The 15,401-nt window shown below is 38.7% G+C and overlaps 1 long non-coding RNA gene across 4 annotated transcripts in view; it reads left to right on the plus strand.

Moving 5' to 3' along the window:
* Nucleotides 1-8,101: 8,101 nt before the first annotated feature.
* LOC108391430 (uncharacterized) overlaps nucleotides 8,102-15,401 on the plus strand; it is a 34,050-nt gene continuing 26,750 nt past the window's right edge. For all 4 annotated transcript variants that reach the window (XR_005062377.2, XR_005062378.2, XR_012130971.1 and 1 more), the window contains exon 1: nucleotides 8,102-8,174. This is a non-coding gene — a long non-coding RNA (uncharacterized lncRNA). The remainder of the gene's footprint in view (nucleotides 8,175-15,401) is intronic.

Raw genomic sequence — 15,401 nt, forward strand, 5'->3', positions numbered from 1 at the left:
TAAAAAAAGTCCCACAGTGAATGTGGCTTGTAAACAACAGAAATTTGTTTCTCATAGTTCTAGAGGCCAGGAGGTCCAAGATCAAGGTGCTGGCACACTTGCTGTGTGCTGAGCCCACTTCCTGGCTCACAGGCTCTACAGCTGAGGTTGCATCCAAACTGTGATGATGGCAGATACTATTTGTTGCCTCCCAACACTCATTCCCCCCACATTCTTCTAACAAAATCCCAGTTTTGCTCAAGTATTAGATGATCATGTGTTTTAGAAACACTGGGCTCGTCCCCATTCCAGGGATGAATCCTGATTAGCCTTGTCTTCTGATCATATTCTATTCCTCTTACGAAGTTAGCCGAGGCTTATGAAGCAACTCAGGAAGGGATTCTGTTAGGGGACTTCTGGAAGAGTTTTCATCACCTTTAGAATGGAATACAAGGAAGGGACATGTTTCTTCCCTTCTTCCAGTCTGAGGACACAGTGAGCTATGGCAGCCATGTTGAGGACGTGAGGGGTAAGCCTGAGAATCAGCTGAGAATAGCAGTGCAGAAAAGTGGAAAGAACCTCAGTCCTTGATTGCATATTTGAGCCATTGAGTCAACCAACCCTTGAACCCCCTTACTTCTATAATTTTAATGAGAGTTACTGAAATTTTCCTGTTATTTAAACCTCATTCAGTTGGGTTTTCTCTTAGTTAAATAAAGGTATATTTTTTGGCACAATGACCAAAGGTACAAGAACCAAAAAAAGCAATACTCAACTCTCACTCTGGTGAGAAAGAGCTCAGAGTATGCATGCTGGGAACAACTAAGGTTCCCAGCAAGGTCAAGTAGCAGCAAGTTAAGTCTTAGAAATACCACACTTGACAGTTTACAATTTTCATTATGATTTATTTGCCTGAAGCTATACATATTGACCAGCAGTTTCCCCTAAATTATTTTATATTCACTACTTGTTTTTTTTTTTTTGCAGCTGATTGTACTCTGGAACAGGGGTCAGTAAATTTTTTCTGTAAAGAGCTGGGTGATAAATACTTTATGCTTTGTAGGCCAATATGTCTCTGTTACAACTTCCTTAATTCTGTCACAACAGCACAAAAGTAGACATAGATATTACATGAATGAGTATGGCCATGTTTCAATCAAACTATTTATTGATGCTGAAATCTGAATTTCATATAATTTTCAGGTGCCATACAATATTATTCTTTGATTGTTTTCAATCATTTAAAGATGTAAAAATCATATAGATAAGTACAAGTAAAACTAGGGAAATAATGAACAAGATCAGTGCATTATATCAATGTCAATTTCCTGGCTGTGTATTTTATAGTTTTTGTAGCATTGGACGAAACTGGGGAGTTTGTAGCAACTATCTGTATTTCTTTTTCTATGATGGTAAAATATACACAGCCTAAAATTTATCATTTTAACCATTTTTTAGTTTACAGTTGAGTGGCATTAAGTACATTACAGTGTTGCATCACCACCATCCATCTCCAGAACTTCATTCCAAAATGAAACTCTGTACCCATCAAAAACTAATTCCTCATTCCTCCACTCTGACAGCCCCTTTTCACCCTCTATGAATTTTTTGATCATTCAAGGTACCTCATGTAAGTGGAATCATACAATATCTGGCCTTTTGTGTCTGTGTTATTTCACTAAGTATATGTTTCCAAGGTTCATCCATGTTGTGGCATATATCAGAATTCCATTCCTGTTTAAGTTGGAATAATACTCCATTGTATGTATATACCACATTTCGTTTATCTTTTCATCTATTTATGGATATTTGAGTTTTTCTGGCTCTTGTGAATAATGCTGCTATGAATATAACTGTGCAAATATATGTTCAAGTCTCTGCTTTCGATTCTTTTGGGTATGTACCTAGAAGTAGAGTTGCTGGATCATATGATAATTCTGTTTAAAAATTTTTGAAGAACCTCCATAATGTTTTCCATAGCAGCTACACTAGTCTACATTCCTACCAGCAGTGCACAAGACTTGCAATTTCTCCACATCATTGACAACACTTGCTATTTTCTGATTTTTGACCTTCCTGATTTTTCATAGCCATCCTAATGTGTGTGAAGTAGTATCTCATGGTTTTGAACTGCATTTCCTAATGATTATTGATGTTGAGCATCTTTTCAAGTACTTATAAGCCATTTTTATCTTTTCTTTGGAGAAATGTCTATTCAAGTCCTTTGCCCATTTTTAAATAGAGTTTTGTTGTTGTTTAGTTGTAAGAATTCTTTATTTATTTTGGATATTAATCCCTTATCAGATATGATTTGCAAGTATTTTCTCTAATTCTTTGGGCTGTGTTTTCACTCTCTTTATAGAGTCTTTTTTATTTTAATGGATCCAGTTCATTTTTCTTTTTTGTATTACTTCTTATAACTGTAGATTAATCTACATACATTATCTCAAATTTAAAAGTTAAGTCAGGCAGACAAAATATAAAAGCCCTTGTTAGCTTGTGGGTCATCCAAAAACAAGCAGCATTTGACCCACAGTCAGTACCCTGCCCACCTCTGCTACAGAATAGAAAATGGAATTGTTGCAACTGGTTCCCTGTATTCAAAAACTCTACAATCACTCATCCTCCTCTTTATCTACTACTTCTGGGGCCCAAGAGCTTAAATACTGCAGCTGCAAATGTTACCGTATATATGAATATAGGTATCTTATTCAAAAATCAAAGGACTATCAAAAAAAGTATTTATAATTCCACATTCAATTTTAAGAAACCAACACCCTAGGTTTTTACATGTCCCTTGAAAATTTTGCTCTTAACATAACATTAGTTCTCTTTGTTGCATTGTGGCAGAAAATGTTAGGGTTGGCACCTCGGAGCCATCTACCCAATCTCCCTCCCCGCCAGGGAATCCTTCCTCTGCATTCTTAGACTGAAGCTTGGCCTCCTGTGGCATCCTGAGGCAGCCTCTTCTATTGCTTAAAAGCTCTAAGTGTTCTAATTGTTTAAAAGTCCTGGTATCACTGCATTCCAAGGAGAGTTTCCAATCTCTTTTCAAAACTGAGCAGTCTCGTTTAAAGAAGATTTTCATGATGTTTATGTTCTAGTTCTGAAATAGGAAAATGACTTTACATTCTTTTTATTACATTCTATAGTTTATCTTAATGTTACATAAGTTCTTCTTTTATATAATGAGTATTTTATAATAACATTTAAGAAGCAATTTGTCATTCTTGTTTCTATGAGAAATATTATTGTCATCAGTATACACCATCTCAGGGTTTTGGGGGAATAAAAGAGAATACCTCTAATGCCACATACCCAGCCCCAGGCTTATCAGGAATTCTCCCAGGGAATTCAGCAGCCACCCCACAGTCATGTTTGCTCCCTCTAGTTCTACACTGCAGCCAGACTGATCTTCTTTAAAGGCATATTTGATTATGTCACCCTTTTGCTTGAAACATTTTAATAGTGTCTCATCAATCTCAGATAAAGACCAAAATGCCAAGGATGGCCCACAGGGCCCTGTGTTGGTTCTGTCTCCAGGCTCATCTTGTTATCCCCCCAAGCCCGCCATGCTCCATATCCTTGGTTCCTCCAACTTGTACTCTCAAAGGTGCTGTTTTCTCTGTCTAAGTGTTCTGTTGCCACCCCAAGCACCACTCCCCAAGCACCACTCCCTGCCTGGGTATATATTTTCATTTCTCTTGAGTAAATACCCAGGAGTAAAATTGTTATGTTCTATGCTAAATGTCTGTTTAACCTTTTAAGAAGCTTTCGAATGGCTTTTCCAGAATGGCTGTACCATTTTGCATTTCCATCAGCAGTATATGAAGATTCCAGTTGCTTCGAATTCCTTGCTAGCACTTGACATTGGCAGGCTTTGTTATATGCTGTATTTTTAGCAAACATAGAATAATATCTGATTATGAGGTTCTGCTAAAATGCATGAAAGATGAATAACTTCTTTGAATTCATTTTAGTGACAGCCTTCTAGTCTAAGTTATCTCCCACTCATCCTCCAAGCCTTCCTAGTAATAACCTTTAGCCAAGCTGCTAGGAAAGCACATGGGGATTTAACATGCTTAACCACAGAGTTTGTTTTTCAGACTGAATTGATAAGAGTGCAGCAGCTTCAAAATCTTACCTTAACATCACTACAAAGCTCAGATTTAGCCCTAACATCACTTCTCTGTTAGAATCAAAGTGGTGAGTGTGAAGGCCACATGTGTGGAAATGTCACAAAGGTCATAGTCACAGAGGGCAGGAAGACTTCCAGGAACAGGAATACTTTTGAAGGTTGGTTAACATATTTTCCAGATCAACTGCTAGTTTAACTCTTCAGAAGACTGCCAGTGAATTCTCTTTTTGGTCCTTAATGTAAAATCAACATGTTGGTAAACACTGCAAGATGCAGGCACTTTTGACAGTTGTAATTTGTGATACAGATTATAAGTGTGGCTATTATGCCAATTAAATGGCTGGCATGCAAATTAGAGGAGTGTTCTCCAGCCAATTTGCTTTTTATTTCATCAGAATATTCCAGTGAGAATGCTTTTGACTAGAAGGTAATAGAAGACTGGCTCTGAAGCTAGCCTTTGCTAAGGTAACATATTAATGAGTCATCAGAAGCTATAAATAGAACTCAGCATGAACTTCTGTCCACAAGTACACCACTATTCCCACAAAAAAAAAAAGCTGTTACTAATGACAGAACATGGCCTGCTAGCCACTATTACAGCCAGTGGGGAGGAGGGACACGGACCCAAAGAACCACAGTCTTGTGGGAAATGTGCCTTGAGGTACAATTTGCCAAGATGTCATATGTGCTTTCTTGGTCTTTCTTGTAGCCTCTGAAGCAGTTGTATTGTTTTCCTAAGGGATCATCATTGTGTATGTTAGCCAAGATTTTCAAATTCTCTCTCAGATGATAAATCCCAGACAACAGCTGCCTTAAGGCAATTATTTATCTTCTTTTTCTTTGCCTATTCCACTCTCCTTCCTAGTATATAATACAGTTTTTCATATAACATGGTAGCATATACATAAGAGGGCTCCTTAATTATCTATTGGATGGATGGATGAGTATGCTAGCTCTGTATTTTCATATAGGACTCTCGAATTTTTACCTTTCATATATACAAGTCAATACATTCAAGTCAATTTCCGATGTGATATGTGACTAAATGTTCTCCCAGCCCTAAAAATAACCCCACTAACAGCCTTCCCATCTTTCCTCACACTCCGGCCCTGCTTGTTTCTGCAAGTGAGAGTGAGGAAAGAATAAAGTGTCATGAAAATAGAAAGGGTGGATGTGTTAAGATCCTGCCATTCATGCCTTAGGTCCAATTTCACACCAGCTCTAAAGGGAGGATACGATACAGGGAAAGTAAGGATGAAGAAAGAGAAGTGGTCAGGAATGGCCTAGCACGTAGAGAGAGCCCCAGCACAGAGCTCTCCACCCTGAGCAACTGTAGAGGCATCACATTCTAGGGGAGGAAGTCTGGGAAGGGAGATAAAGAGGAAGCCAAAAAATTATCTTCCCTACAAGATTGCGTGGTTGTCCCTTATCTCCAAGGCCAAGTCTGTAGCCAATGCTCCCAGCCCCGAGTCAGCCTAAGAAGGCAGGGGAAGGTGGGAAAGGCAAGGTGTATGCGGTGGGGCTGTATCTTCCCTTTTGCTCATGTTCAGATGCAATCTAGGTGGATGGTGGGAAGTTGGATCAGTGATCTTTTCCTCACTGGTTCAGGTCTAAGCTGTAACCTCCTTGTGATGCCATGTCTGGTTACTTTACCTCTCCTTTCCCCTCTCCACACCCTTCCCCCGGGGCCATCCCTCCACCTCTGTTTTATTTTAATTGCAATCCTGTCTGCCTTTCTGTCATCTTGAAATTCACTTGGCCAAGCAAGTGGAGAAGATGAACATAAAAAATTCTGAATACTAAGACTAATCTATCTGAAGAGTCTTCCATTCCAGAAAGCAAGGAAAGGGGATACTGGGGCAAGGTCCCCTGGAATTAGTAATAAGAAGTCCAAACTGTCTTTTTCAGATTCTATGACTCAGTCCTCCCTCAGATGCACAGGTGTGGGCTGATGCCTGCCTTTCACAAGGACTCCCCACATCTCAGTGCAGTGGCCGCCTAGGAAAGCCCCCGGGGACAGAGCTCAACTCAGCTCCAACTACCGACTCTCTTCTTCCTTTGGCTTATTCCCTCATCCTCAAGTGGCTGGGAACACATGAATCCTAGAAGAAGAAGGTATTCGCATAGGAGGATACTCTGGTTTAAAAGTGACTAGAAGTTCAAATGATACAGCAAAGACACAAACAGGAAGTACAAAGGTATAGGGGTGCCTCTGGAGGCAGAGTCTGAAGAAAGATTTTTATGGGGAGTGGACTACTGTAGAGACCCAGGGAGTACTTTCTGTCTCTCTAACCTCTTATCTTTCTGTGCCTCTGTTTCCATCTTTAAAGATAAAGATAAGTCCAGATGTTGGGTCTCTCAGTCATAGTCCTACACTATTTTTTAATCTCACAACCCTGTCTTGCTAGTTTTTCTCATATCTGCAAGCCTAGTCATAGTCTGGCATAGTCAGGGTTATGAATATATGGTATACTATGGCATATCTTGGGCCAATGCAATGAAGTTTGATCTATTCAGATGTTGCAATAAGCAGTTGTATCTCTACTAGTGAAAAGTAAAAACTCCAGAGGGATGGAGATTGATAGCCAGCGAATCCTGAGCATTCAAAATGATCCCATGGACTGTCTCAGACTCTAGGGCTGGAACGTCCTTGGCAATCCTGTGAGAAGGATCTCAGCCATACTGCGCCACTCCAGGAGATGCTGGATCCTGGCTCCATGCTGACTCCTTGGAGCTCTGGTTAGACCAGAGGAGAAATCTGATGACCTCAGAATTCTGGGTCCATCCAAACTAGAAGCAACCTCCAACATTTTGGAAAACGCAAACATAAACTACAGGCTTACCTTCAACCCTCCCAAAATTGTTTAGACTTCCCAGACTTTATAAAGAAAATTCAGTTTGTTACAGTTTCATAAGTTGAATATTAGGCTCAAGACCCAGTCCATTCTCCTGAGACCAGCCTCTTAGAATTACATCTTCAACATGAAACCCACTCAGATACAGCCTCCCCAAATCAGGGCTTCCAAACATCACAATTGCCTGGGGAGCACTTTAAAAAAAATTTTTTTAATTGAGGTAAAATTCATATAACATAAAATTAACCATTAATTATTTTGAAGTGTATAATTCAATGGCATCTCAAACATTGACAGTGTTGTGTAACCATCATTTGTATTATCTATTTCTAAGAGATTTTCATCACCTCTGAAGGACAGTCCATATCCATTAAGAAATCACATTTGGGGAGCATTTTAAAAGTACATATTCCAAGGCCTATACCCAAGAGATTGTAATTCAGTGGACATAGGAACATTTTTCAAAACTTTCCATGTATTTCATTCCTAGATACCTACCCAAGATAAATGAAAACAATGTGTCCACACAAAAAGCTATATCTGAATGATTATGGTAGCTTTATTAATGATCATCCAAACTTGGAAATAACCTAGAAGTCTCTCTGTTATGACTGTGTTACATCCATATAATGAAACAGTACTCAGCAATTAAAAGGAACACACTTTTGATACACATACAACAAGGATGAATCTCCAGTGCATTGTGCAAAGAAAGTAATTCACTTTCCATATCATATTTCAATTTTATGACATTTTGGAAAATGCAAAGCTATGGTGACAGAGAACAAATTAGTGGTTTCCACAGTTTCAGGGACAGGGGCAGGTTTTGGGTACAAAGGGGTTATAGAAGGGAATTTGGGGAGCGGTGATGAAATAGTTAGACATCTTGATTGTGATAGCAGTAATAAGCATTCTTCAAAATGCATAGAACTTGACACCAAGAAGTTAATTTCACTATATTTAAATTTAAACATGAATTGGGAGACATTTTCAACCTCTCTGGGTGTTACAGTGTGCAACCTCCTGGGAACACCAGTGCATAGAAATGCTGGACAACCTAGTTATTCTATAACCCAGTCAAGTTGCACTTTGGACACTGAAACCTTCTAACTTACAACTATTTTTCAGGTTATTATCACACAGCATTTGGACATTTCCACAGATGAGAAGTACAAGAGTAAACCATCGTGCCCTGGAGTACGGTATGTAACCCAAGTGTGTGGCAGATCACAGGGCATGCACTTTGCTGAGGTTTTTTTGACCCTTTGTTTGTCTAAGTAAATCACCACACCAAATGTAGTGACTTTAGAGACTTCTTTAGAAATATGAATTATACTTTATCTCTTAATCAGATTAATTTTAATCAGATCAATGTGGAAGTTATTTCCATTGATAGCGATTAGAGTGCAACCTATGAATTTACCACAAAACATCATGTTTAACAACTGAACCATTATGTCTAATGATTTATTTTTAAAATCAACCCCAAACCAGCAGTTTTCATGTGATAGAGCCAATGATCCTAACCAACTCCTGTGTAGGTCATTTTGGTTATTTTCATAAAATTAGATACCTACTTTACAGAAAGGAAACAAACAGTTTACTTACTTGACCAAAATCTAAAGCATGTCAATGATGTATTTGACAATAGACTCCTCATAGAGTCCTGGATCCCTTTATTTGGGAAAATTTACAACTGTGGAAAACAAATGAATATCATGGGCAGATAGATGTACATGTGGGTAGCCAGCCTCATTAGCTGTGGAGCTATCTTTGTGCTTAATCTCACTTTGAAAAAAGAAAGTCTTCTCCTGCTGTGGCTGATCATCTACTCAAACAAGGTGACTAAATTGCAAATTGAATAAGAAATTTGTAAGAAAGAAAGAAAGGTGTCAGAAAGGAAGCAAGAAGCAGGCAATGGTTAGATTGGAAGATCGTGCTGATTTCAACTATGGAACAAAGGAAAAGAAAACAACTCCAAAGCAGAACCAAAGGACAGCCTACTGTGTCGGAGAACTTATTCGTGAGTAATGTACCCAACAAAGAGTTAACACAGAAAGTATATAAAGAATTCAGACATGTCAACACCAAAAAAAAAATCCAAATAACCTGATAAAAAATGGGCAGAGGATGTGAATAGACCTTTCTCCTAAGGAGATATCCAGGTGGCCAACAGGCACATGAAAAGATGCTCCACATCGCTAATCATCAAGGAAATACAAATCAAAACCCCAATGAGGTAAGACCTTACACCAGTCAAAATGGCCACTATCCTAAAGTCAAGAAATAACAAGTGTTGGCAAGGATGTGGAGAAATGGGAACCCTCCTACACTGCTGGTGGGAATATGTCAACTGGTGCAGCCACCATGGAAAGCAGTATTGAGGTTCCTCAAAAAACTAGAAGTAGAAATACTATAAGACCCAGTAAATCCACTTCTAGGAATTTACTGGAAGAAAACAAAATCCCTGATTCAAAAATATGTGCATCCCTACGTTTACCACCACGTTGTTTACAATAGCCAAGATATGGAGACAACTAAAGTGTCCATCAATAGATGAATGAATAAAGAAGATGTGGTACATATACACAATGAAATTTATTCAGCCATGGAAAAGAGATCCTGATATTTGTGACAACATGGATGGACCTAGAGGGTATTATGCTAGGTGAGATAAGTCAGGCAAAGAAAGACAAATACCATATGATTTCACTTATATGTGGAGTCTAAACAAAACAAATGAAAAAAAACAACAATAGACTCAAACACTAAGAAGTGACTGGTGGTTACCATGGGGAGGGGTTGGGGTAGTGGGATGAAATAGGTGAAAGGGATAAAGAGGCACAAAAGCTCAATGATAATATAAATAAGTCATGGGGATGAAAGTCCAACATAGAGAACTTAGTTAATAGTTCTGTAACATCTTTCTATGTTGACAGTAACTAGACCAGTTGGGGTGAAGATTTAATATTGTATGGAACTATGGAATCACTATGTTGTATACTTGAAACCAATATAATATTGTATATCAACTGTACTCCAATAAAAAAATGTTTTAAGTGAAAAGTCAACAAAATGAAAAAAAACCAAACCCATCTCCCTGTGAGTGAGGCAGATCCTCTCTGATGTTTCTATCCCACCAGAGTATATTTTCTAATTTGCAGTTCTCTCTGCTCTAGCCCTGGCTTCAAAATATTTTTTTGACACTATGGCGTGGCTTCCTCACCATTTCACGTGATGGCTACGGCTCCCTCTGAAGCACCCTGTTCCATTGCTTCTCTTTTTAGAGCTGCTTATGCCTGGGAGAAAATGGAGCTATAAGTGTTTCCTTTCCATTCTAAACTGGCACTTTTTGTAGTGGTGGTGGCTGTGGGTATGTGTGGGGGAGCATAGCTGAGGACTTACAGCTTGCTCCCAACAGCCTGAGATAGCACTGAGTTTTCCTATAAGCCTTCCTTGAAGTCGTGTGTTATAAATTATTTATAAATTTTATCACAACCTCCAGGAAGTAAGTTGGGCAAACCCTCCCAATGCCAGACGGCTCAGCAGACTTTTCAGTTGTTGCTACTCCATTGCACATCCCTGCTTCTATTTACCCACACCCCAAAATACACCCACCTAGAAAGTGCATAAAAAAGCTCATTATTTCACAGGTCAGTAGGCAAAAGTGTCCCCATGGAGGAGTAACTTGACCCTGCCCCAGACTGAGAAGAGTGACTTTTCCTCCACCTCTAGGTAGGAAGGAGTACGTACACCCCCAGGGAGCTAGGGTACAGCCAGGCATTCTACTCAAACACATAAAGAGATCATGAAATAAAAATGTTGGGGAATTGCACAAATTTGATAGTAAAAAATGACCCTTTGGGAAGATGGCCATGTTTATTACATAAATCAGAATTATTTTGGTTGTAAGTGACAGACCATATTTGAACTAACTTGGAGAGAGAAGGCTGTCTTTTGGCTTGTATAATCAGAAAGGACAAAGGAAAGAGTGATTCAAGGGCTTGAGACCACTTTTCCTCTCTGCCTCTTGCTTTTGCTGTTCAATGTAAGTGAAGGACATGGCAGGATTCAGTTTCACCATAAAAGAGGAAAGAATGCAACACACGTGTACATGCACACATGCATGTGTGCACACACATAGAGCCCAATCATATTAGATTTATACTGCGTATTAAAGTAATGGGGTGCATAGGAATATTTCCCCAAAAGGAGGGGGAAAGTACAGACACGGTCTCTGGGGGAATCGTTCTGAGCCAGAAACAGATTATTTTTATCTCAGGATTCCATGTATTTCCAGGCATAAGGCCTCATATTCCCAGGAATACATTTATGTCAGTTTGAGAAGTACAGACATAAGTCATATGGTATCTCAGAGGACTTCAAATTTGAGGTCTGGAGGGGAATTCCCTACTGAGGAACTTTGTTCTCCAATAAGGTATTTAGGATGCTGAGAGCTTTAGGAAGCTGTGGGAGATGAGGCAATGAGAGTTAAAAACCCATTTTAGCAAAATCTAACAGGGATGTTGGGTTATGGAAAGATAGAAAAGCATGGAAGGAATAAAATGGAGAGAGAAGGAGTCAGCATGAGGCTGAGCACTAGATTAGAAATCCCTAGTAGCGAGAAGGCCAAGGAATTCCTAAAAATTAGGAGATAGAGCATTAAATCAAAGTTGTTTGTGTTGCTGCAATATAAATCCTATGACAGAGACAAGTTAGGTGTTCTACAAAACCCATTTTCTTTTCTCCCTGGGCTCTGGACTACATCTCCCAGCCTTCCTTGCGGTTGGTTCTAGTCAGTGAAATGTGGACAGAAGTGATGTGTGTGACCCGGCCCGGGCTATGCTAACTCCCACATTATCCTCCATACTCGCCTCCCTCCTGCAGGCTAGCTGAAGGGGATCACGTGGGAGACTCCACGACCCCCAGGCAGGCTGGAGCTACTAGATAAGTGGCGCCTCAGTCTGCAAAGGACTGTGTGGATCAGGCCTCTTCCAACCTCTTGTAGACTGTAAGATGAGTAAGAAAATATCCTGTTGATGTTGTGTTTATTGCAATAGAGGCTTGTTTATTTTAACAGTTGACTTATCCTGACTAATACAAACTTCTCTCAAATCTTCAAAAAAGTATACTCCATGTACAAATGGTCTATGAGAGTGGGAGCTCTGTGGCAATCACAAAGGAGGCTAATTGAACAGGGCATGGGACAGAAACCACATTCCAGGAAAGCAGTATGTTCCATAATCTATAATTTGCAAAAAGAGAATTTCAGGGCTAGAAGTGACCATGAGACCATAAACTGCTAAGGAATTCTCAGAAGTACTGGAATGGGCTTTTATTTCTACAGAGCATGGAATAAGGAAGGTTTTAGGAAATTTTACTTGATCCAAAAGGAATGGCATGTGGATTACATTGTTATTTTAATGTGGTTCAGATGCCATGAGTGAAAAAGTTTTTGACTCACATATCTAGGGTGGAGATATAATAACTGCAAAATCCTGAAATAATATTTAAGTCACTTAGATGCTTACAGAATTACTTTACTCTGAGAAATCCCTGAAAGACAGCTGAATGGGGCCCATTCAACTCTCAGTGAAAAGAGCAGCCAGGACCTATACTTCCCTGTCCTTCCAACCTAAATTACATTCTCTCTATTTTTGTCTATTATACCATGCTGTTGTTTCCCTTTATGGCATTACTAAGATATTTATTAGGGTTTTTTTTTTTTTTTTGGAGTGTTTTCCCATTAGACTCTAAGCTTTGTAGGGAAAAAGGCTGTTTTATCCCCCAATACATACCTGGCACCTAGCACAGTACCCAGGCACACTTCATGAAATGCAGTGTTATCTGTAGTTGTGGGAGCCTCAGTCACCTGTGGACCTCAGAGAATTCACTTCCTATTTAGTTTTAAAAAGTCAAATATTTTTTAACTATCTGATCACTTGAAAATGCATTATTACCTTTCTTTATGGAAAGAACAAATGGCCTTGATCACACATGAATATGAATCATATGAGTTCTCGTACATGAATTTTACACAGCAACAGCTATGTAGGTTATTATTGTTAGTGTTATCATTGATAATATCTGCTTCTTCCTAGAAAACACATGAATCCTTTTGCCATGCGTTATAGCCTAAGCTGAGTTTCAAACTAAGAGTGTCTCTTTCCCTTCAATCCAGGCAGCAGCAATGTCAAGTAAATAGCTTTCCTGGCTGAACCTCAGCTGACCTGCCTACTGGAACCATTCTTATCAGAGTTCCAGGAATGATCACTTTTGTTTTTTAAGAACAAGATATTGAAAGAGCAGAGTGGTATCCTTTTCTTCTGATTGTTTTGTATGAGTCTGGCAGTTCTTACTGAAACAGTACCGCTTAGATTTATACTCATGCTTTTCCTCCCATCTCCCACCCTCCCCAGCCATGGGAATATAGAAGTCCAAGCTTCTGCTTTAATACCTTGTTCACAAGGTTTACTCATTTCGTGCAAATCCATGCTGAATATACACTTCTTTTCCTTAGTTTGTAAGCTTATTGGGGTAGACTCAATAAATACCTACTGTTTTTCTTTTTTCCTTCATTCCTAGAATGAGTCCTTAGGATAATCATTGTTTCTTAGAATAGTAGAAAAAATAAAGAATATCTTGGTTCCTGACACAAAGAATAAGATTCAGATCTGTGTGGTTGGAATGACTAGGTTTTAATTCTGAGGTGACTCCTGAAAAAAATGCTTAGCACACAGCCCTCAACAAGTATTCACTTATAAGCCGCAATGAGTAGTGACTTTCTAGAGCCTGTGAGGAAGATTATAAAGCTACTTCTAACCTCATAAAGGAAAAATGCCATGATCAACTAGCCATGTCACCTTGGGTACAAGATAGGGAAATGAAACTTATTGCCTTAAACTTAAACAAGCCTGATTGAGTTAACGAAGTTCACAGTGAGATTGAACAGAAGTGAACTTTTGATAAATTTTAACACTGGTAGAATGTCCAAATGTCATTTACTATCAATAGCTACCCTGTGCAATACAGGAGCCACTAGCCATATATGGCAATTTAAATTTAGTTCATTAAAACTAAATGTAGCCTTTTGACTTTTGACTACCATACTGGACAGCACAGACCTAGAACTTTCTCATCATCTCAGAAAGTTCTATTAGACAAAGCTGTTCTCTAGGATGCCTGAGAAAGTTATGCTACTGCTTAAAATAGATAAACTTATATGTAGCACACAGGACCAATATTTTACATTACAAATTTGTTTGCTTTTTTAATCCTCGAGAAGTAATGTGTTGAACTGTCTCTGTGCTGGCTAGTTGATATTCAGAGCAGGCTCAGTGGTTGACAACACATGGCTGGTTTCACTTACTGGGAGAGAGAGTGCAGAATGATAAAAATTAAGAGATTAAATGTCTTATCTCCTTACAAGTAATATAACATATTCATTAAGGTTTTTGAGGCTGAATAGGGGTTTGGGGTTTGAGGCTAGTCACTGCCACATGAGCAACATGACTATTAGATAATGTTATGACTTTAAATAAATCACCCAAAATGTTTCAAAGATAATCATGCTGGGGAATTCTTTTTTTTTTTTTTTGAGAGGGCATCTCTCATATTTATTGATCAAATGGTTGTTAACAACAGTAAAATTCTGTATAGGGGACTCAATGCACAATCATTAATCAACCCCAAGCCTAATTCTCAACAGTCTCCAATCTTCTGAAGCATAACGAACAAGTTCTTACATGGTGAACAAGTTCTTACATAGTGAATAAGTTCTTACATGGTGAACAGTGCAAGGGCAGTCATATCACAGAAACTTTCGGTTTTGATCACGCATCATGAACTATAAACAATCAGGTCAAATATGATTATTGGGAATTCTTTTAAAGACTGAATAGTCTCTTATTTACCTCAAAGTGAACTAATGAACCATCTGCCTCCTTTTTCTCTACAGTGTGTATAGATGAATGAGGCTGATAAGAAAATGTTTGTTGAGTTCTATGTGCCTAGCAACATGAAAATGTTAAGAAGTTTTGTATAATAAACTGTAAACCATACGTCTTAAATGAAAACACTTTTATCCAAATTTCAATAATTAAAAAAATTATCTTCAGCCTATTCTACTTACTAAGATTTAAAATAATAGTAACAGGTAACTTGTACACTTGTTATGTACACCATCCCAGGTGCTTCACAGGCATTCATTTAGCCCTTACATAAACCCTCTGAGGTATTGTTACCCTTTTTTTATAAATAAGGCAACAGCATTCAGAGGAATCAATTTTCTTCCCAAGATCAACAGCTAGTCAAGGAGGAGTCCAGATGTGTTTAACTCTAGAGCCTAGATCTTAAACTACCACTGCATGTTGTCTTTCTTTCACTTTATTCAATTTGCAGGAACTAGATCTGAAAACAGAAAAGGATTC

The sequence above is a fragment of the Manis javanica genome, chromosome 1, assembly GCF_040802235.1.
Source record: "Manis javanica isolate MJ-LG chromosome 1, MJ_LKY, whole genome shotgun sequence".
NCBI classification, from domain to species: Eukaryota; Metazoa; Chordata; class Mammalia; order Pholidota; family Manidae; genus Manis; species Manis javanica.